We start from the raw sequence: 23,988 nt of genomic DNA, 5'->3' as shown, positions 1-23,988 counted from the left end.
AGTAATCCAGCTCATTAATTCACCCCACGTGTTTGTAGGAGCAAAAGGTCGTATACACATATACGGTCTTCATGAAGTCAGATTTTCAGTAGTGAATAAATGGTGAAGGCAGAACCGCGTAAAAGAAAGCTGGTTGAGTGGTGCTTCGTTGCAGAAGAAGAGCACTGAGCTGTTGACTACAAGAAATGACCTGGATTCAGAACAGTTCTCAGTGGCAGAGCTGTAGGATTTTACATCCTAGGATGGGCCTCGGGGGCTAACATCATCTATCCCCACCCTTAAGATAGGACCAAGTATGTATATATTGCTTCTGATGGGTATTTTTTTAACTTAGAGAAACGTAAACTCTACTGTCTCCTTAGGCATTCTATTCTACTCCTTTGCTGTCATTGTCATTAGAACACTTTTTAGCAAATGCAGCTTGTATTTTCCTTACTGCTACTAAGACCACTTACTTCTTCTTCTATCCATCACAGAAATGGACAGAATAATTTCCTCCTGTTCGCGGCAGTCCTTGAGATATAGTTAGACTACTACTCTGACTTCTTGTCCTTAGGCTAAACAACCTTGTTTCTCTCATTTCTTCCTGCCAGCTTGGTTCTCTTGACCTGTGAGTTTTGTTACACCTTTCTAGGCTCTTTCCATTTGATCTGTGTTATTCTTGAAGAATGTCTATGGAAACCGGATACCTTACTGTTAAAGTATTTCCCAATAGAAAATAAAGAAGGTAAAGATCAGCTGTTCAAAGCAGGGAGCAGCAAGAGTGGCTGCTCCTCAAGGTAAGGGAGGGCAGGAGATGGCCATGGCCTCGGTGACAAGCAGGTGGAGCAGAGGAGGTCAGGCAACACTAATAAGGGTCAGACAACAGTCCAAGCTACCAAAAATGTCACAGCAATGAGAAAGGTCTGAGGCCAAGTCAGAAGTTAAGGCTGAAGGTCAGGATCAGCAAGGGACATGGCAAGGTACAGGTATGGCTGGAACAGAGCTCAGGCAAAGACCAAGGAGGAATGCCTTATCCTGAATGCAGCCCCTGAGATAAAGAGCGTCAAGCCCCTTTGAAGGCTCAGTCTCTCACGGCTCTGATTCAGGAACACACAGCTGCCCCAGAGCAGAGAGATGGCCTTGAGCACAGTCAGCCAGATTCTTAGGAGGACAGGTTACTGTTGTCTGACTGCCTAAGCTTCTCCAGTGTAAACCAGTTCTCCCCAGCAGGCATCACATGTAATTTTAGTAAGAATTGTCTGTACTGCCTTATGTAGTTTGGCGCTGATGTTGGGAATAAGTATTCTTAAGTATATACTTATAAGTATTTAAATACTTATATACTTATATATTCTTAAGTGTATAGCCCGTAAGTATATACTGCAGTTTCTCTGAAGTCTCAGCAGATGCTTTCCTTTCAGTAGTGTGTCATTAACATCTGCTCTCTGAGCCATTCCTATGGTACAGCAAGTGATTTGGGGCTGTTGTGAGGGGCTGTGACAAAAGCTTCACTAACATCAAATTGCGATCTGTCTACTGTTTCTGCTTTTTCTCTTTTTTGTTGTTGTTGTTGTTGTTGCTGAGGGTGTTGGTCATCACCAGAATAGGTTGATAGATGCCTTATTCATGCAGAAATAGAATCCTTCATTCCAAGGACTGATTTTTAGAGAGCAGCGGCAGAGAAAGAAGTGTTCTTGTTTAGCCTTAGAATATGAAAAAAGTATTGGACTTAAACTGAAAAATTTTAATTCCGTTTCTCAAAGGCAATGATTATATATAAGCCTCCATACAATCAGTCATGAGCTCCTGTTCGCAGCTTTCCTCCAGAACAAAATACCCACACATAACTAATATGACATGGAAAGGATGTTAAACAGGAGTCAGACTTTGGAGATTAATATTTAGAAAACACAAATCCATTTAGCCAAACAGATGGATGTTCCTGTTGGACTAGTCAAGTGAATAGGATTTTGTATTTGACAGACTTTCACATATCTGCAATTTTGAAATTTGTGAGCATCAGCCTTGAAAAGGTATATACCTTGACTATGCTTCTTCATATTTTTCTTCTAGATATACCTGCCTCTCCTAAACTGCCATGCCCTGCTAAATGCTTACTACAAAGAAGGATGTGTGCATTTAACCCAACAGTTAATCTTTCCAATTTAGCAAAAGGTAGATCAGTCCTTATACCACAGTCTGCAGGTCTCAAGATATTTTCTCATTCCTTCTGTGTGATTCCTCATTTACTTTACTTTTTGAATACTTCTTCCTACATTGCACTCCATGCTGCGTCCTCAAGCAGCAAATTCATTTATATGATGCCAAATTTATGTAGCATAAAATCAATTGATGATCTTCAGAAGCTGCTAAACCAGCCCAAGCCTTTATCAGCATGTTAATGTCTTTGTACCTGAGTTTGGAAGGAGCATCAATATCCCTGTCTACTGTCTTGCAGCATGAAGACATTCTCAAACTTTCTACGAATATCTCGTTCTTGAAATCAGAGGAAAATTGGTTGTGTTAAAATTTTCCTACATAAACTGCCTTTGCAAAAACTCTTCAGTGATTCACTGCTATGCTCTGAACTGCAGTTATCCAGCTACTCCAAGACATAATTGATAGTGACTGGTTCCCAAAAACATTGGCATTGAATCATACTCATTGATTGGTGCCAGGACTATCAATTGACAGCCTCTTAACCAAATAATTTTGTCCTGTCATGTTTTGTGTCTGAAACTTAACAAAGACACTGAAAAATAGTATGGCGTTCAGAGAGAGGTTACAAGAATGAATCAAAATCTGGAAAAAATGACATGTAGTGAGATACTAAAAAGACGCTATGAGGCAATATAATCACCCACTGTAAATATCTGTGCTGGAACATAATATAGTGCTGGTACATAATATACTACTCTTTAATCTAACAGAAAAGAGATACCAAGAAACAAAGACTTGCTGTAGCTAACATGATTCAAATGGATATGATTAGAAACGTACAGTACAATTAACAATAAATCCATTTGCCAAGGGATATAGTATATTATCAGATATTAGAGACATTTTCTAGTTCTAACATGAGCTCCCAGGCTCTTCATTGGACCTGTGAAGTTCTATTTCCTGAGCAATAAGGGACATCATATTTGGTGTCTTATTCCACTGTCCTATTTTAAACCATCAGTCTTTATTTTTTTTTCCTGGCTCTAGTCAATAAGTGCAAATGTAGGCAGTGGAAATAACTAAATTTTTTAGTATAAAGTAGTAACAATTCTGAATGTTTATTCTTGCAGGTAATATCTTTCTATCAGTGTCCATTTTACTCCAAGAATTATATTTAATAGGGAAGATGATTTATAACAAGAGCTACTCCCACAGTGAAACCAATTTGTTGTAAAAGCTCGAGTCAGAAAATAGTTGTGAAAAACAGAAGAAGATGATGCATTTTAAACTTCTTCTAAGTCATTAGCAGAAGATAGTCAGGTGGTATGTGGCTGCCAGTGGAAACACATATGTCTATTTAACTCATTGCACTGCAACCAACAATAGTATAAAATAGGAATAACCCATGCCTTTATTTATTTATTTATTTATCTATCTATTTATTTATCTATCTATCTATCTATTTATTTATTTATTTATTATATCTAGGGAAAATGCATAAGGACATTGGGTTTATGTGGCAAGATTTTGGTAATGGGGAGCTGCACAGGTGGCCTTCTTGAGCAGCCCAGATCCTGCTTCCATCCGTGTCAGACACAGCAACTTCCAGCATTCTCCAGAACAGAGACCTGCTGGACAGAGCTGAGCCCATCAGTGACAATGGTTGCAACTCTGTGATAACAAATTTAAGAAAGGATAAAAAAAAACACTGCAGCATCTGTAAGAGACAGGAGTGAGAAAATGTGAGTGAGAGAGAAGCAGCCCTGCAGCCCCCAAGGTGAGTGCAGCAGGAGGGCAGGAGGTGCTCCAGGCAGGCAGCAGCAGTTCCCCTGCGGCCTGTGGAGAGGCCCCTGGTGGAGCAGGCTGTCCCCCTGCAGCCCATGGGTCCCACACGGAGCAGATCTCCACGCTGCAGCCCGTGGAGGAGCCCCCGGTGGAGCAGGTGGATGTGGCCTGGAGGAGGCTGCGGCCCATGGAGAGCCCCCGCAGGAGCAGGCCCCGGGCCGGAGCTGCAGCCCGTGGAGAGGAGCCCACGCAGGAGCAGGGGGTCTGGGGGGAGCTGCCGCCCGTGGGGGACCCGTGCTGGAGCAGTTTGCTCCTGGGGGATGGATGGACCCCGTGGTACGGAGCCGTGTGGGAGCAGTGCTTGAAGAGCTGCTGCCTGTGGGCAGCCCCCGCAGGCTCAGTTCGGGCAGGACGGCATCCCGTGGGAGGGACCCCACGGGGAGCAGGGGCAGGGAGTGACGGTGAGGGAGCAGCAACTGACCACAACCCAAATTTCCCATTCCCCTGCACTGCTCAGCGGAAAGATTTAGAAGAGTTGGAAATGAAGGAATGGAAGAAGGAATGGGAAGAAGGAGGAGTGGGGTGAAGGTATTTTTAGTTTCGTTTTTGTTTCTCATCACCAGCTCTGTTTTAGCTGGCAATAAATGAAATTAATCTCCGCCAAGTCTGTTTTGCTTGTGATGGTAATTGATGGGTGATCTCCCTGCCTTTATCTAAACCCATGAGCTTTTTCATCCTATTTTCTCCCCTTTTCCTGTTGAGGAGGGGAAGTGAGAGAATAGCTGGTTTGATGTCTGGCAGTCAGCCAAAATTAACTTACCACACTTTGCTACAAATTTCAATTTCTATATATGGATGCCTTTTACTGTAGGGCATTGCAACATATATAATTTCCACAGGTGTAGTCAAAATAATTGCAATTAGCAATTCTGTCCATGCCTTTGCATATTCGTGTAAGTTCAGTGTGTGTTAAGCCAAATCACAGCAGAGAAACCTTTAGAAAAAGCTCAGTAGGATCAATTTGTCTTTGCGGTGTATCTCTAAATTTTAGCCAGCTTCCCAGTTCCCTCACATCGGGCTCAATGGCTGCTGTGTTTAATTAGGGACATTAATACATTTCTCAGTGTGAATCGCCCTTGTGACTTTTACCTTAGACATTAATAAGTTGAGTTTGATAGCAGGAAAAAGAAAAACCCCAAACATTAACATCATTAAGGTTAATAACCCAGTAGTTTACCAAAGAAGCTCCACACCTTAATTTGAATTGATTATCTAAATAGTTTCATTAAAGGATGCTAACTGAATCAGGCCCATTGTTTCACAGTGACCCAGAGCAATGACTTTGCTGTTCTATTTACAAAGCTAAAATGTCTCTACACTTTGAAACTGGCCTGTGACTCCTATCACTTTGTTAGGTAATATATATTAGGGAAATGGGAAGCATTATGTTTACTCCAAAAAACGAATAGGGAGAAACTATAAATGTTCAAAATACTTAAAATAAGATAGCTAAGGAGAGAAAGAATCCAAGGATATCAATGCATCTTCACAATGAAGAAGAACAGAGCTGCAAGTTAACTTATTAATTCAAATTAATTCAATTTAGACATAACTATACACTCCTCTTACTGCAAAATTCTTGTAACCCTGGATTCAGTGTAGAATTCATTCTGCAGTGGCATGGGAAAGCAGAGAAATATGTAAGGATTTTTGAAATGTTGAGATATTTTTACAGAAAAGTTAAAATAAATATTTCAAATTCCTCTATGTATATATGTATATATATATTTTTTTTTTTCCCAGTGAAATGCATGCAGACGTCTCCCACACACTGTTTGGTAACGTCTGTCACATGGGGAGGTTAAAACTGCTGTCAGCAGAGTGCCTGCTCAATTCTCTATGTATGGCCCAGGATATCCTGAACCCAGGATAAAGTGGTGGGGAAGGGGGTCACTAGAAAGCCTGTATGGAGAGGTGGGGCTTATGGTGTTAGAGGCTTTGTGGTGGTGATATCTGGTCCATCAGCATTTGTATGCTTCTGGATTGGTGCCTATGTACTCTGACACATCAGGACAAATTACCTGCCCATTTGGATAAGATAGAAGGGTAGACTTACATGGGGAAGAAGTCAAGTGGTGAGACATGGTTTTAGGGGAGGAAGGAGAAGGCAAAAGGAGATGTAAGCTACACAGGTTGAGCAGCAGGGCCACAGCAATCAGTAAACCCCTCTTTGCATGATTAAACCTCTCCCTTTTCTGAGTTTTGTTTGTTTGTTTGTTGTTTTGTTTTGTTTGTGAAAGCTGTGTATATTCCCTGCAAGGGAAGAAATTAGTGGGAGGGAGGTATACAGAGAAGGGAAGGCAGTGATGGAGCACGAGACAGAGTGATCTCTAACACCTCGTGGATGGTGCTGGAGATGATGCAAGGAAGCAAACTTCCGTTTTCTCCTTAAAGTGGCTTGTCCTTTCCTCAGAAACTCATTCCCAGGTGCCTCATATGGATTTCAAATACTGACTTAAGCCTCAAGGTCTATGACAGTGCAAAGCCACATGTTAAAATTCAATGGCTGGTGAGGGAAGACCACTGTCAGAAAAACAATTACATTTACAGATTCTGAAATAAAAAGTAACATAGCCTCCGTAAAGCCACCCTTTTACAAAATGTGTCTTAATTATGCTTAACTCACTGGATTTTATGACACACCCCTCCGACAGTCCTTGAAACCTGCAACATCATTCTGTTTGCAGAAATGACACTTGCTGGGAGAACATGTTGAAACCAAAGGTATTTAATGAAGGATCTCCCACAACCCCAGAACAACAGAATTTTTGTCTGCTTTAGATCACATTACACAATCTTCTTTATCTTGTTTCCATTTGCATCAGGGATACAACAGTCTGAAGACTGACCTACTTTCCCTGCAATATTTGCTTTGCTTTTAATTATAGCAATTATATTGCCCTGATCACTGGCATAGTCCCCAGAAAGTTGACTTTTTTCTTAATGTTATTGTTATATAGATTACACAGATTCTTTGCCAGCATGCTGCCCCCTAATTATCCAGCTGAAATGTTGCCTGTGCCACAGATAAGTAGGAGAGCTTCGTGTGGAGGTCTTTGAAGATTTCTCAGGAGGCTGCTATGCAGCAATTGTTATGCATAGACTCCTTCAAGGGACAGGTAGAGCTGTATGTTGCTCCTAATCATCCTCTTCTTTCTTATATTATTCTTTTCTCCTTTTCAATGCAGCCTTCTTAATGAAGGGTAGTGTATAATACAGATACAACAGCCTGGAAACCATCAAATGCTTGGCATGTCTCAGCTGATGTGCCACAGAATTTTTATTTTTATTTTTAATGTAATAGATGTGTTAAGAACCTTTTTTTCTTTTTTCCATTACAATGTTATTTTGTCTTTATTAACTAGCTTGTTAACTATTTTCTGACTTTATTATCGCATCTAACCTAAGAAATAACCTAGAATAATTATATTATTATTCAGCAACAGAAAAAAGTGTATGTGGTTGAAAAGATTAGGAAGGTGAACCATGTGGTAGAGCATGGTATGTAATATCAGAGAAGAAAGGCATAGTGTTCTTCTATGTTACAAATTGACCCAATATCTCCTGCTTTCACATTAATGAATGTTTGGGCTTAGAAAAGCAGCTAGTACCAAACATTACTTCTGCTAAAACTTTTTCCTAAAGAAAGAAAATATTATTGCATCACATAACACAAATAAATCATGGGGGAGATTGCATGATTTGATTGATGGCAAACTGTTTTAAGAACTTCCCGCTGGTACAAAATGCTGCTGTTGCTATATCAGAACCCTTCCTCCTTCCTTGGTCTTAGTCCACAACTCAGCTCTGTCCTGATTCGTTATTAGAGTATCTCATTCCAGAAATGAACCAGAGGGTGTTTGCTGAGTGCTGGATAAGAACTACATCATGTCTTGGTGTGGAAAACCAGAGAGACGCTGGCAAGCCCAGACAGGGAGGGCGCAGCTAGGTACTTGCAAGAGACGTTGTCTTATTGTCCTTGTTTAAAGGATAGTGTGGAAGAGACAGCCCCACGTTGGCTTCTTCTGCCCATCTACTTCCACACTACCATAGCAATTTTTGCACCTCCAAATACCCACCTGCCCTCACACCAGGTCCCAGGACATACACTGTATACCCTGTTAGAAAAATATCAGCTTGGAGCGCTGAAACACAGCCCAAGTCATTTTATAACTAAACATCTAAAACAAACTGCATGAAAAAAGTAGGAAAAAAAAGGTTGTTGTGGTTGATGGCTAAAAGTATGCCTCACACAGCCAAGGACTGACCCAGGGGATTGTGTTTTACAGGGTGGACCTGGCTACTCTTTCCTGGAGGGGATTCCAAGGCACTCTGCTCTGAATTGCTTCACGCCACTTGGCCAGGCACTGAAGATGAAGATGAAGATTTCTGAGAGCTAACAAATTTTGTAGTGCAGATGCAGCCATCAAGGAGTTCCAGCTGTATCCCTTCCCCCGTGCCAGCTTTAAGTCTTACACAAGATGAGCAGGCCCCACTGCATAATGCTATTCTTATTCTGGGCAACCCCTAGGACAGATCTTAGGTGTACCAAAATACCATGCTTGGGGCCAGCAGGTGGCCTAAAAATGCCAGGTCATGTCATGCTTGATACCTCCTGACAAGACCCTTTAGGTGCCTCCTTAAGGGATGTCCATAGCCTCCCTATCCCCATGCCTACTGATGCAGAGGCTTTCACAGGCAGATGAAAGGGGCATTTCTGGTTAGTATGAGTGTCTCACTAAACCATCTAGTCTTATGTCTTGACAGACAAGACTTCTGCCTGTTCTCCCTTCCTCTCATTTTAATTTGCTTTTATTTCCATAAATGCATGCATATTTCTCTACTTGTACATGTCATGAGACATGCTTCCCCTCATTGTTGGACTGGCACAGCCAGTCCCTTGGTTTTTTAGGAGTGATGTTATATAATAAACATTCAAACCCTATGAACATGACAAGAGGCTCCTGACAGTTATAATTATATTCCACAAGGCATGAAGTTCTCATTGTGTTATGTTCATGATTTTTTTTTTCTTTCCAGCTGGAAAGGCAGTTTCTTTGGTTGATTTCATCCATTTAAAAACTGAGGAGGTGAATTCCTCTGGGGTGCTGTGAAAGGTTGACCATCTATGCAGACGTAAATCAACCATGGAGGTTAACAAGGAGTTGAGAGTACATGGCTTTCTGTAAATAAAGCAGAGGAAATACCTATTTAAAATAGTGCTTTTCTTCACAAGGTGCTTAGGTAGTGTCGCAACACACATGTACAAATTTGGGATAAAGTCTGTTTCTATTACAGCTCTCTTGCCAGAAAGGAAAACAGAGCTATTACAGATTCAGAACCCACAGTTACGTATTAAAAATCCTGTGAAGATAATTGACATAGCAGAGGATTTTCCTGCTGTTAAATGTTAAAATATGTCATAATAAAATATGTCTACCTATAAACAAAAGTTTGGTTTTATTTAACAAGTTTCTATGTGCGGATCATCTTTTGATTTAATGGTAATTTCCCTTTCCTTACTTAACCTGTTTATGAGCAATTTAAGAATCACTGAAAGAAATAACTCCCAAAATGCTGCAAAAGACTTTCAGTCTCATTAATACAGTCTAAATTTAGCCCATATTTGAAATATCATAGTGCTCACTTTGGTCGAGCCTTATGTGTTTAAGTGAGAAAGGCCAATGTCTGATTTATTTATGGATATGATTACATTTGCTACTAAAATAAAGTTATTTAAGTCAAGTACTGGTAGCCAAACACACTTGACAACATCATTTAAGATGGGGACATTTTGAAGAGAGACGAAAAGTTGTGGTTCTCTTGATCTGGACTCTTTAATTCCAGGATCACTCTTTTGCTGCAGATGTTGTTATTTCTGCCTCTTAATGTGGGACTTCACCACTGCTGGAGTCCCTGCTTTTCGACCGCTTTACCCCTGTGGGCTTACCTGCGTTTGACTTGTCCAAGTACTCATCACTAGAAAACCAAGCAAGTTTCTTCAAAACAATACATTATTTATTCAGAGGCAGAAGAAGAGTGTTCAACAGTGTTGCTTTTGTAGTTCTTTTCAATTCTGGGAGCTCTGCTCAGCTGAGACCCAAATTCACCAACCCCAGTAAGGAAAACGTAGGAAACTCCTGGAGCCTTACGTCAATGTCTCTCCAGCAGTGATGTCTTTGAAAACTGTTGCCTACACACATCTTTATTTTATTTTATTTTAGTTTATTTTAGTTTAGTTTAGTTTAGTTTTAGTTTTAATTTTATTTTTTTCTAGACTATCTGATAGATCAGTGACCCGATGACTCTAGGCATTGGCCTAGAGAGAGAAGAAAATTTTGTTAGCCTTGACTGGGCTAGCTGACCAGATCCCATTTAATAGCTACTTTGTAAGCAGTAATTGATAGCATTCTCTCTGGGTTTACTTTATCACAGTTATTATTTTACTTTTTTTTTTTTTCTCTATCTGTCAAACTCTAAAAACCTTTTATTTCACTTTAAGCTTTATACTTTTATAAAAGTAATAACTGTCTCTCAGTTGGCACAGAAGTTCTGGCAGAAATCGGGGCAGGGTGAGGAGAAGAGAAAGGGATGAGAAGAACAACATTGGGGTGTTCTAGCTTAGCATATAAAGAACAGCTCTTGACTGATGTGACACCCAAGAGCTGGAAAATAACGTAGATTCTTAAGTGGCTTTCAAAGGGAAAATGGTATATCCTGAAAATGTTTAAAGAGAGACAGCCTTAAAAATTGCTCTCCATATGCCAGTCTAAATTTTGACAAGAGAACAGCCGAAGACAATTCAAAATTCAAAACATTTCTTTCTTCCTTATATTTTCTGAACTTTTAACAGATTCTCAAAAAAAGAAACAAAATCATGGAAGAGGAGACAAGGAAGGTTTTTTTCCAAATTTACTTATACTGCATGTTCTAGTCCACATATTTCTCAGCTCTTGCCTGGATTGAGACTGTGCTAAAACAAATGTTCTGTAAGTTATATGAAACCCATGAGCTCTGTTTAACTCTGTGTTGAAAACCATCCTCAAGTGTGCTTTCTGGCCTGTATTAGAGATGAACCTTCTCTGCAGAAGATTTCCATTTCCGTGAGCAGTAAGTTCCTTGTGGCATTTAATGATCCTGCTATTTTTGCTGCAAGGGGGAGGTGGAGAAACGAGGGTTAAAGAGGTTTGTTAGGGACAGCAATAATTTGAACCAAGTCTCTCAAGTACCAGCAGTTTTTAAGAGACCAAAGCACATATCCAAACAGGATGTTTCTGAGATGGCTCCCTACTGTGTGGAGTCATTTCTTACATCCACTAGGTGCTGGCAGAAGAGTGCTGAGTGGAGTCCGATTCCTACAAACCCACTTTTCCTAGAGCTTCAGTGTTTGCAGATGGTTTGAAGCAATACAGATAATAAGTAGCTGAAAAAATCTATAATGATATGGGTTGCTGTAAAATTCTTTATTGCATGTTAGAGATAGTTGCATTAGTCATTACTGACATTTCTTAGGCAGTAGTAAGAAAACTTTTACAGACCTTCACATCTCTGTGTAATGTGTGTCCTTAAAGGTTTTAAAACAGGTGTTATAATCCAGTAAGGCCAGATTTTCTTCATTCTTTTTCTTGTTCATTTCTTAAATACTTTGGAGCCCTTACTGATACCAGGCAAGGGGTGGCTACCACTATAGCATGAAGTTGCTTCTGACAATGATGAATGCAATGGCCATTTTCTGGGAATCAAAGCTATTTCTTGTGCTTTTGATAGGAACGTACAATGTAATGTAAGTAAATCTTGACAAAAATAAGAGCTTCTCTCTTTCTGGACAAAGTTAGAAATAAGTCATGGAAAGTGCCTTTTTATGTGGGGCTTTCTTCTCCCCATTCAAATTAATGATATCAAAGTATTGAGATTGGTCAACTTTTACATTCTTCTTCCCTCCCCATCACCTCCCATGGTAAATAAGGTGACAACACAAACATTCAGGGAAAACGTTAACATATTTAAAGCTCTGCAACGCAGATACTGCAAAAGGAGGAGACTTTCTAGCACAGTGATAAATATTAAGATTAGATTAGGAAGGCAGACTGATAGCCTTTCAGTTCACACCTCCTGCAGCCCACAACACTTTATCCAATTTACTCTCATCACCGACTCTCTTTATAAATGAAAAAGCCACATGCCTCTATATTTATAGGTCAAAGCTGTAGGTCAATTTAGTGACATTATAAATACTATAAATCAAGTCATACCATGAACTATGAAGGAAACCAATTGTATAACAGTAAAAACAGAGATAATTTATAGCCAGGTAAAGAAAAAAACTTGTAGATTAATTTTTCGTCTCACCTAAAATAAATGTGTCCAGAGAACAGGAGGAGTACTGCTGGCATCCTCAGATGAAGCAGAGCTTTCTGTGGGCCACCAGGCGCCATGAGATGAACATTTTGGGTGATTCATTTTGGCTTTTTTTTTCTTTTCTTTTTTTTTTTTTCCTGTCTATCTAGTATACCTGTTATGGAAATAAACGGTAGAATTCTATCCAGTTTTTCTAGAGGACTTAGAAGAAAAGCACAACCAAAAGGCCAGAAGCAACAAGCACTCATGTGATGTGGTGTAGTGTTTTTGGAAGAGTTTCTTGCAAGTGCCTTAGCAGATGACTAAAAGGTACTGTTTTAGGGCATTCAGGTTTGCTCCAGCCCTTTGCAGGCTCACCCAGCAGCTTTGGCAAAAGGAATAATTTAATGCTGATCTTCCTCTGCCTCTGAACTGTGTGCACCCACCCACCCTGAGCTACAGAATCACTGGTAGGAGAATGAACTACTTGATTTGAAGGAAAGCTTAACAACCCCATTTCAAACCTCCTTTGGAAGAAACATCTCCCTGCAACAACATAGCCAGTGCCTGAAGGAGGAAGAACAGTATTTGCTATAGACTTCTCACTTTCAACAGCCTTCGTCAAGTTGACATAAACATGTGAAAGGCATACATCTGGCCTAGTTGTTTTTGTATGAGGTAAAATGCTATAGGAATCATCTTGACTATACTAAGTACTGCCTGGATTTCTGAGCCACTTGTGTTGCTAGGGGTCCTTTGAATTCAGTATTGGTCTTAACCATGACTTAATGTTTGGCTTCCTGTGTCAGCAGTCCCTGTTGGTAGCAGGCATGAAATGTTAGCAGGAATCGCTATATGGTGCTTCATTCTGGACATAGCATCAGCCACAAACCGACCCATCACTGCACATGGATGGCCATGTAGTAGCATACCTGTGTCTTGCTGACAACTTTTTAAAAGTGAGTGTCTTGGGAATCTTATCATTGTTTTTGCTGGAGCTATCTTGCACGTTTTTAGAACTGAGCCTGGTTCTATTTTTTTCTATTGTCTTTATAGCATCAGATTTAATTGTCATGATCAAGGTAGTGCTTATATCACCCTAAAGATAATTGTAGTTAGAAACCTACCATATCTGGAAAGGATAAAAATGGAAAAAATGCTTCTCTGCTATTTGTCCAAAGGCCAATTCATTTCAGTGGGTTTGGACACTACATTTTGGAATACTAACTGCTGCTGGCCATGCTTAGTTTCAGAATGTAGTGAGGTCTGGAAACATTTAAACGTCAGATTTGTTTATTGAATGGCAAAATCAAGCTGAAGGATGTCATCCTAATTGGTTGCAGTGGAATCATGAGACATTGTGGTTTTCAAAGGAAACTCAAAGTTGATCAAGTTTAGGTAAATGTATGCAAGCAGGGTACGTTCTGTTTTTGTTTAAATAAGCAATGCATAGAGCATTAAATATGAGGTACTGAATAGCCTTTAAGGAATGGAGCCTTCTGTTTCCAAAGTGGATCATGAATTTTGTAACTAATTATGTGTTAGTTGTGGAAGGGACCCTTGAATTAGAATTCATGCCTGGCTAAAACTGAAATTTGTTTATGTTCATGAAGTATAACATTAGAATAAAAGCAGCTGTATGGTTATAGAGAACTTAGGGTACTCAGCTCTCACATTTGAAAGATCCTTGAACTCTTTTGCAGGCCACAACAGCAATGAACCAAAAATATATCTGAGGCTATTGAAAAGCTTCATTCTTTTTTATATTCCTGCATTCCTCAGGCACAGAGAAGTATTTTGAATACATTGGGATTTGAGTAGCTATGTAACTGAATGCATGCTCAAAGGTTGAAACAAAGGGGAAAATAAAATACTTAGGGTGATACAAGACGAAACTCAAGAACATCAAGCAAAACAATAGGCAAAGGAAAAAAAAATCTAGCAGTAAGTTCTCGTAAACCACAAAGTTTTCTCCCAGGTGAGCCTGGGAAAAGAACATGTTGCTGAAACTTCCAATGCTAGGCTGGACCTGTGTATGTTGATACCATAATGTCTCAAAGATAGCTGAATAAATGGTCAAGATACTTCTGTTTTACGCACACTGTTAATTCACAAAGAAGGAACTGTCTGACTATTACACCTCTGAAGTCAAAAATGTAAGATATTTATGACAGGAATTTAAAGATAGTAAGTGCCCATTAACAGCAGTTGATGTTATGATTGCCAGTGTTGATTGCTTCCATATGTGACCTGTGCATTGGGGAGGAATGGGCACTGTCTGAGTTAGCAGATGACACCATACTGAGAGGAGAGTTTGATGTGCTGGTGGGTGGAGTTGCCATTCACAGAAATCACAACAGGGTGGAATAATGGGCTGAAAGAAGCTATGAAATTCAACAAATTAAAATACAAAATCCTGCACCTGGGACAGGAACACTCCTCACAACACTGCAGCCATGGAGTGAGGGACTAAGGAACTGCTCTGCCCAAAGAGACCTGGAGGATCCTGGTGCACAGCAAGCTGAACATAGGCCAGCATAGTGATGACTGCAGACTGGGCTGTATGAACAAGCATATACCCACCAAGTCAAAGCAAGTGTTGCTCTCTTCGTGGCAATTGTGAAGGTGTGTCTGGGATATTGTGTCCAGTTTTGACTTCCCTGTACATGAAAGACATCAATAAGCAGAGGAGAGTGTGGAGGGCTGCTGTGACAGCTCAGGTGCTTCAGCACATGATGAAGTGGGGGGAGACTGAGTCATCTGGACTTGTCCAGCCTAGAAAAGAGAAAGCAGAGAGGTCTAATTGCTTTCCTTTAGTATGTAGAGGGGGCGTATAGGAAGAGAGAGATAGGCATTTTCCAGAGGTGCAAGGACAAGGTGCAGGAACAAGAGGCAGTGGTTACAAGCTGCGGTAAGGGAAATTTCAGTCAGATATAGGAGGAAAAATTCTTCCCATGAATGTGGTTCAGCACTGCACAAGGTTGTCTCAGGATGTTGTGGAGCAGGATGGAGATTTGCAGCACCTGAGGGGAAAAGAAGGCTTTGATCCACCTCACCTAATTTTGAAGCCAGCATGGTGTGGAACAAGGGATTGGATGAGGCGGCCTCCAGAACTCCATTCCAACAGAAATTGCTCTGACTCTAACTAAATCAAAACGACAAGTAACATTATTACTAGACAAAACGAGGATCCTTCAATAGCCAGAAACTAACAGAAGTTTCTGCAAAAGCAGTGATATTTAAAAAGACAATGAGGAGAAATTATAAATGTGTACCAAATAACAATAGCCTAAGGAAAATGGATGGGGAGCTTTTCTCCTCTTCATCTCATAACAAAAGCAAGGACATTCAATGAAACAAGAGATGGTAAGCTCAAAACTAATAAAAGCAGAGTTTTCTTCATTATGAATTATTAGATAACAGTGAAGTCAGAATTTTAAAAGATTTATACAGGTGCTTGGAGAGTATAGGAAAAAGTAGAATAAGTAAAGCTGTATTAGTTAATAGTGCTACAAAAAGAGAAGCTAGAAGTCCAGTAAGACTCCATATTTTCGAATTAAAGAAGTTCTAACTGTCTGCAACACACATAAAGTCTATATCAGGGAAACTTGGACCTCATTTGTTTGCTGTTGAAGATTGTTCAACTGTCCCAGACAAGAATTAATATTTTAGGAAATTCTAAGCAATCCCTTTCAGAGCAATGGAAAAATTCATGAAAGCTTTGTAAAATTGGATCAAGCTTTTCCTGTAGAAAGAGATGATACTCAAAACTATGAAGTATATGGACAACTCAAAGTATTAACATAGACATCAGCAAGGAACAATCAGAGATGTTTTCTCTCATTACTTGCTAACATCAATGTTCAGAAATTTTCATTTTTCCATTAAATAATTGATTAGTATGAAAGACTGAAATCTCTTCTTATCTTAAGGTGGTGCTGAGACCTTAATCCTTTCTTATGAAACATGAATACAGGTGTTGCTAAAGTACACCAAAATGATACATACTACTTGCAAAAATGGCCATCAGAGACACTTGAACCTTTTGTCAGCATGTACTTCACTTTTCCCAAAATGAGCTGTGTACCTTGTCCACAGAGAAATGCTTCTACTGACTCCACCTGAACTCCATGGCCAGGGTAGCTTACAGACCCTAGGACTAGGTTTCCTGGCTATAGGTCCCAGTTATTTTAAGCTTGAGCTTTGATTAGATGGAATCCAGGTGTGTGGGCAAAAAAAGATAAGGGCATGCTGCCAAAGCTACCCCCCTTCCCTAGGATGCCTCAAGACTACCACCAAGGGACTGATCCCTGGAGCATATTTACCTTGGAGGTAAGACCAGTCTCTGTGAATTAGTCCTTCCTCCAATATAAAAGTAGTGTAATTGTTATTTAGTTTATCAGAGAATTTAAAAACAGCAAATTTACGTAGATGCTTCCATCTGAAGATAGCACAAGGGGAGTTTAAATGAATAAGAGGGTCATTCAGATGATTGATGTACCATTGCATACATAACTATTTCTTCATTTTTTTGTACAAAGAACTGTGTGAAAGAAGTAGCAAAACAGAAACCACTAACAAGTAATTAAATAAAAAATAACAAGCAGATAAAAGCTGACAGGCACGAGTGCTGGATTCCAGGTATATCTGAATAAGAAGGCAGAGAGTTTTGTTCTGCTTATTTGCCACTACTACAAAAAACAAACTAGAAAATGAAGTCAAGTAGGCATTAGCCCCACAGCACAGCTCTTCATAACTGACCTTATGATGAAACACCACAAACATCTTATTGAATTTCATGATGCTTTCAAATATTCCATCATTACCTATTTATTGGCCTCAGCTAAATGAACAGCCCTGGTCTTCTTAGCATGCTTCTACTGCAGATTATATAAAAAATGAAATTATAAGAAGTAATGAATATCCAAATTGATATAATAACTATGAGATTTAGACCTCACAAAGGTACTGGAGTAAACTGCTTGCAGGATTTTTCACACTTCTTGTTCTTTGAACTGGTGTCTGAAATAGTTACATTTCAGACAATGAACAAATGATAGAATTCAAAACATTCAAAGATCCTTATGTTAGTATCTGGACCTTTTGCTCTGAAGTTTGGACATACTGCACAGGTTTACTTTGCTATCTAGTATCTATTTTCATACTTCAGGAAATGGACTACTTCACTAGAAAAAGGAATGAAGTTTGCATACGCACTTACAAATTACTGCAAACTTGTCTGGAAATTAATCTATGAACTTTCCCATCTCACCTATACATGATTGTTCAGTAACAGTAGGGTCCTGAGAACACAATCTTTAAATTTGCCATGTACTTCACCTAAATACATATTTTCGTAACTAGTATATAATTCAAGAAAGTTTCTCATATGTATTGTCTTTAAAATACCAATTTCAGGGAAACACATAGCATTGCTTCAAGCTAAACAAAATTTCTCAGATTTTTCTATTAGTTTTTTCCCAGTTCTGGGATCTTTCTGTATGAGAATGAATCTATAGTAACTACGTTAGTTCTGCTGAAAGAAGACAAGACAGTGCATCAGTTAATTTTATAGCAATGTCTTCAGCATTTTGCTTAATAGTCATGCAGAATCCCTTCTCTTCTAATTTCCTGTGCCCACCAAAACTATAATCTAGCATACATTTGTTTTACTTCTGTCATGTCCTCATTTGGTCCTTATCGGTCTTCTTTGATTCCCATTGACTTATGAGACTTTTGATAAACTTCAAGATGCCAAAGGTTCCCAGTTTTTAGTGAAGATGCTCTTATTTTTACAATCACTGTCCTTGTGGTGAACATTCCCTGGAGAGAGATGTTTCGGGCAATTGGAAGGCTCAACATTGGGACATGTAAATGTTTAAATTATGCCTTGCAGATCAATGACAAGAAATAGGACATCTATTTCTGGTAACATTGTAGATTTATAGTTATGAGTCAAGGCTAATGCAAGGTGAACTCCTCCCTTTATGATCACTGCCACAAATGCATTAGCTCATCCGTGAATTTAAAAATCGACCTCCAGACAGTTAGGTGGCAATTTGGCACCTTGCTTTGATTGTATACAATTTAACAAAAGAACATCCAGCACTAATTCAACAGTAATATTGCTTCTGCCTTTCAGGAATGATTTATTCATTTGGATATGATGTCCAAATCACATTTTCTTAAGGAGGGGGGTTTACCTTGTTTGTTTGCAGTTTATTGTATTACTTCTCAAGGACACGACAAAAGTAGAATTGTTGCTACTGATTATTAGGTTACAAGCATGCCATAAATGATGGTCCTCTGCACAGAAAATCCAGGTAGTAGGGCTGTTGCTGCACTATGCTTTCTGACACTTCACAACCTACCTCATCAAGAAGCTTCTGTCTAAGCTATAATCTGTATAAAACAGACAGGTTCCTTGAACACCACCACTGCAGACCCCAAGGGATTCACAAGATCTTTGTGCTGCCTTATCCTTGCAGCTGTAGCATAAGTACCTGAGCAATTCTCAGGGATCACTGGATAAGGGGTCTCACCTTGCCTGTGCTGAGCTCCTTTTTAGTGCCACAGCTGCTGTATTGTGTTGTTGTGGTGCCACTGTTGTTGTTCACCAGTAAAGAAGGCTTGAGTTTGTCTAACCCCTTCAGTAAGCATATGCCCTTGCTGCACTTTGGGCACATCCTGGAAGGGTGATTCAACATTTCTGTGCAGCAAATCCCACCCATACCCATACCCTAGAGTAACAGGCCTTCCATTCCCCACTGTTGCCTGCAAGGGTGATGTAATGCATGACTATCAATATTATTTATGATGTTTTTATTGTCAGGGCATAACTAAGTATTTAGGCAGTTAGGCAACTTAGGCATTACATTTTTTTTCTTCACATTAGCAATATGCTTATTGTTATTTTTAAATCATGTAGTGTAAATGTTTAAGCGATTAAGTCTTGGAGACTCCCTACATTACTGACATTTCAGATGAGTTACCTCCCTAGCTATGCTATTAAAACTCTTGGCTTACTTTTTCTGTCTGGGATTCTCACGGGATTTAGCCACTTGCTGCCAAATCCTGTAAAAATTCATGCTTATGTGGTTATTGGTACCAGGACTGTCTTAGGTGTGGGCACCCAAGTATGAGCTAACATTCATTCTTGTCATGCTTTGCAGCCATAGCCTTGAATGGATACATGACGGAGAGCATTTCCAGGATATTCTCCCAAGAAGACGGTTACCTGCCCTACTAAGGAGGTCATGTAGCTGTAGGTCTAAGATGTAAACATCTCTGTAGCTGTGGATCTCAGAGCTACTGAGTGAGTGTTCAGCTCTCCCAGCATCACGTATAGGGAGAGATGAAACATCTGGACCTGAAAAAACCACCTGTGACAGCAGGTGCACTTTATGAGAAAGAACTTCTTGGACTTAGTTTTGTCCCTTCTTTTTGAGGTCAGGCAGATAAGTAGGCCTATCAGTGAAAAAGCAAACAATCAAACAAACAAACAAAAAAACAAGCTAGTATTGCCATTGGACTCCAGCAAATCAGCTGTCAGCGCTGGATGATATACAGTGGTCAAGCAGACATGTTGTCGTTTATCCACAGGCAGTGTTAAGGTTTCCAGAATAATGGCAAAAAGTGCTGCAGAGGTCTGCTGGGGCTATCACTGTGACACATGACTTGAAAACCCAAGCTATTCATAAATATGTCAGCTAGACATATTTATGCTCGTTAAGTAAGACTTGATCAATCAAAGAAAGTGTTTAACAGACAGTGCAATATGGCTGATGTCTCATGTTTTAGTGTCTCAGGAAGCTGGATGATCGAGCAATTTGATATACACAGTGCAGGCGATCTGAGGCTTTCCTCCCACTGGCCACACATGGGCTGTCTGTGCCCACTGGCATTTCATCTGAGGCCATTAAGCGTTGGGAGGCTAACTGGCAAGACAGTTTGGCTACCCACTTGGCTGGATAGCTAAACAAACAGTTGCAGACTGGTGGTGGAAACATTTTAGCTGGAAGAGTGACAAGATACCACTGCTTATACAGTTTGAATGCCAGCATGTTCAAAGATGCCCTCATTACGGGGAAAGAGGAACACTGCAAGAATTTTAGTCTGGAGCAGGCTAAAATTTCTGATGGCTTTGCAGGGCTGGTGCAGGTTATTTGAAAGGAAGCTGCACCCAGGATAACAAGGCAATTTCTGACCTGGAATTATATTGTTGCTGTCTCTTTCTTCAACAGCTGCATACGAATAGAGAAATGTTGGACTATTTTAGCCAAGGATCACTTTTCTTTCAGTGGTGCATTGACTAGCTCCTTTCCCAAAAATGCTGTTTACATGGCAACGTAGAGGAGAGCCCAATAAGGATAGTGATAATGTTTAATTTCAGTCATCTGAATTCAAATCCAATTGGCTGATTTAAATCACTGATAATAGTACCATCAAATGTCACTTTACTCAAATTTTCAGTGAAGTGTCATTGTAACATCCTTTGGTTTGGTGCAAGGCTCTTTTCCTCTATGTCTCACTAGATTTCATTCTTTATTAGCCTTGGCAGGGAATCTTTGGATGATTTCCATCCTGAAGATAAGTAGCATTAGGGAGCCTTCTCTTTCTCCTTTCTGCTCCCTGCCATTTCTCAAGACACGCTCTTGTACTCTGTAGCCTTCCAGTAAGATGGGGAACTGAGATGCAAAACTTTGCCACAGAAGTGCACTTGTGTTACCTTGTCTTTGCCTTACAGTTCCACAAGCAAAAGGCTGGTAAAGGACCAACAGTATCAGAAATTCTGCAATTACTATGGAATTAATATCTTGATTACCTCTTCCACAATTCTAAAGCTAAAACCAGTGTGAAAGGAAAAAAAAAAAAAAGGAAGAAAACACAAAAAACATACAATATTTCCATCTTTACTTTTGCAGCAGATGTCTCTTCCTTCCCACACATTGTTCAGCTTATATCAGGCAATGCCACTTCTACATGTGTAGCATCAACTGCAAGTTTAAGAGTTTTTTCCTTTTCCTGCAATAGTCTTGAATGACAAGGGGGTTAGAGAGGAGAGCAGAAGAGCAATTGAAGTGGAAATTCTTCTTACTCCTGAAGCAAATCCCATTTGAAAGCCCATAGTGGCCTTCATTGTAGGAAGTAATTATTAATTATAAGAATATAGCATGAAACAGTTACAGTAATTGCCCATGTGCTAGACAAAAAGGTGGCATCTCTGTCCTGTCCACCTCCTAAGGTGGGATTTTCTCCTTGCTCCCTTTGCGTTCTTTCTTAAACAGGTCTTGAGATCTCCATCCAAAATTATACTGAGTTTCTTTCTAGTCTTTGGCCTCCAGGGTAACTGCTATGAATGCCTTTTTGTCTCAAAAACTCATCTCAAAATTGTGACAGGAGAGAGGGCAGCTCAGAGAACTCTGTGTCAGAGAAAGGGAAAATATGAGGGTGAAATCCCAGACTTGACATTGGACTTGAATTGCAAGTATGTGTTCCTCAGGTTTATTGTTTTTGTGCCCCGAAGCCCAAACTAATGAAAAATTCTCTTCTCTAAAACTTCTTGGAAAGGATCTTGAGCTGATTTCAGGAACAGCACCCTATTGTGCTCCTGAATAGCCTCATGGCAAGGGTCTTCTAAGGATAATTCCACCTCCCAGACATTCGCTATGATAATCTGGATTTCCTAGAATATATCTTTTATGTTAAAAGCAAACTGTTAAAGCTGAAAGTGTTTATTCTCTGAAACTGTAGTTCAATTTTGTCTACTTGGTATGGATGTTACATTTCCAGCCTCCATAATCAAGCACTTGTTAGAAATGCAATTGAGTTATTTTAACCTAGAAAAGAATTTAGTAGACTACAAAAAGTGCCCTTGTAAAGTGGGGTCAAAGATGACTCTGTCATTCATATTCAGGTAAAACTCCTGCTGAAATCAAAGAGTTTTATGAAAGAAATACAGTGCATGCACAGGCTCTGGCAACATGGCAGCATCACAAGGCTTCTGGTTTAAGAAGGTGATCTGCCTAAAAGGGAATTAAGGATAAAAACTCTAAGTCCCCACCTTATACAAGATAAAAGAAGGTTGTCCTGGATAACGCTTTTTCTCCATGTTTTAATTTTTACTGTCAGGTAACCCATAAAATAGCATTTTGTTATGAAATCATTGGGCTTGTATTTCACTGGGGACTGCACTAATTTAAAAATTGCAGTGGCTGCATTTTCAGATTTGTCCAGCTGCTACCACATCTTACATTTGAAAAGTCTTTGATACAAAAGACACCCGTGTGTTGTTTTTCATACAAGCACTTGGTAAGCGAAACTTAAATTTCTGTCTTGAGAAAAATCTGCTAAACAATTCTTTTCACCCTCTTATTTATTCAAAGGTCAGTCTTCTTTCATATTGCTCCATCAGTCCACTCTGAACATCATAGCAACGACTGAAGATCTCAGTGGTCTCCTCAAGTATAATACGTTTGGAAATTTCACCACTGTTTGTAAGTAATGTTTATTGTAAAAAAACTTCATTGGAGTAACAGTAGAAGTTGAATTTATTTCATGGATCACAAAGTTGTAGTATGGAAAGTATTAGAATTACCTTTTTAATGACTCATCTCACTGTGCTGCTTGGATCAAGACCTCTTGCATTAGCTGTACAAAGAGGACAATAACACAGACCAACATGACCACTTCATATAAAAGGTGAAGTGCTGTGCCATATTTCATAATTTTAATAGGTAAATTCACCATCCTCCCATAGCTTCGTTTTCTTGTGTGCCATCAATAGATATAATACATAGGTGGGCAAAACTCTTATCAGAAAGTATATCCAGGTATTATTAGCCCTTAATCCCAGCAGACTACACTCCAATAAAATCAAATGTCTTTCTAATCAACTTATACTAATTAAATAGTAGCTTTTAAAGTCATATTGATTCAGCTTTACAGTTCCCCCATTTTTGTAACAAGATAATGCTAAGCTTAACTTTTTATACAGCTACAGAAAAAAATGCTTCTAAGAGCTATAATTAAATCAAAATAAGAAAATCCAGATAAGTCTTTTCTTCATTCTTAGAAGGCTAGAGGTACAGGTACTGATGGAGAAGACTGTTTTATTCTGCCTCAAGAAATTTCATACCTAAATTCCTCCATTATTTGAAAAGAAGGTTTATTGTAAGGTGTGATAAGGTGGAGTCTAAAGTTAACACAAAATTTAGGAAACATTTAAGCCTCTTTCCATTGGAACAAGAATCTGTCTTCACCTCGTTTCAGCAGTTGTTTCTTGGGAAGTAACTAATGAGGCATACTACCCTCTAGCAAAGTGAGCAGGGCCTGATGGAGCAAAATTTCACTTTAGTTCCCTGACATTGTAACTAACCCAACCTTTGTCCACAAAACAGGTTTGTTGGTTTGACAGGTCAACACTGAAGAGGACTCATCAGCAGAGAGGTATTTAGAAATGTGTGTTATTACCTTCAAAATTGAGTCAATAAATTGGGACAGACGAGGAAGCTTCTGTGCAGAAGACCAGCTACTTGCTAGATTGTGTGAACAGGGAAGTTCTGATGATGATAGTGCAATAAAACGACAATTTGTGTAGGGTATCAGTAGAGCAGAAACAGACAGTGGACAGCTTAATGGATAGCTCCTCCCCTCCCTTTACTA

The 23,988-nt window shown here is 39.5% G+C and overlaps 2 long non-coding RNA genes across 2 annotated transcripts; one reads left to right on the top strand and one right to left on the bottom strand.

Moving 5' to 3' along the window:
- Positions 1-13,108: 13,108 nt before the first annotated feature.
- Positions 13,109-16,479, bottom strand: LOC310892851. The gene is made up of 3 exons (XR_014578522.1): positions 16,412-16,479; positions 15,381-15,469; positions 13,109-15,099 (listed from the first exon to the last, which is right to left on the bottom strand). It is a non-coding gene; the product is annotated as an uncharacterized lncRNA (long non-coding RNA).
- A 127-nt stretch (positions 16,480-16,606) lies between these two features.
- Positions 16,607-23,772, top strand: LOC310903162. Its single transcript, XR_014587314.1, has 3 exons — positions 16,607-16,656; positions 22,710-22,820; positions 23,724-23,772. It is a non-coding gene; the product is annotated as an uncharacterized lncRNA (long non-coding RNA).
- Positions 23,773-23,988: the final 216 nt, after the last annotated feature.

The sequence above is a fragment of the Anser anser genome (assembly GCF_964211835.1).
Source record: "Anser anser genome assembly, chromosome: 1".
In the NCBI taxonomy this organism is placed as follows: Eukaryota; Metazoa; Chordata; class Aves; order Anseriformes; family Anatidae; genus Anser; species Anser anser.
This window is presented reverse-complemented; position numbering and strand designations above follow the sequence as displayed.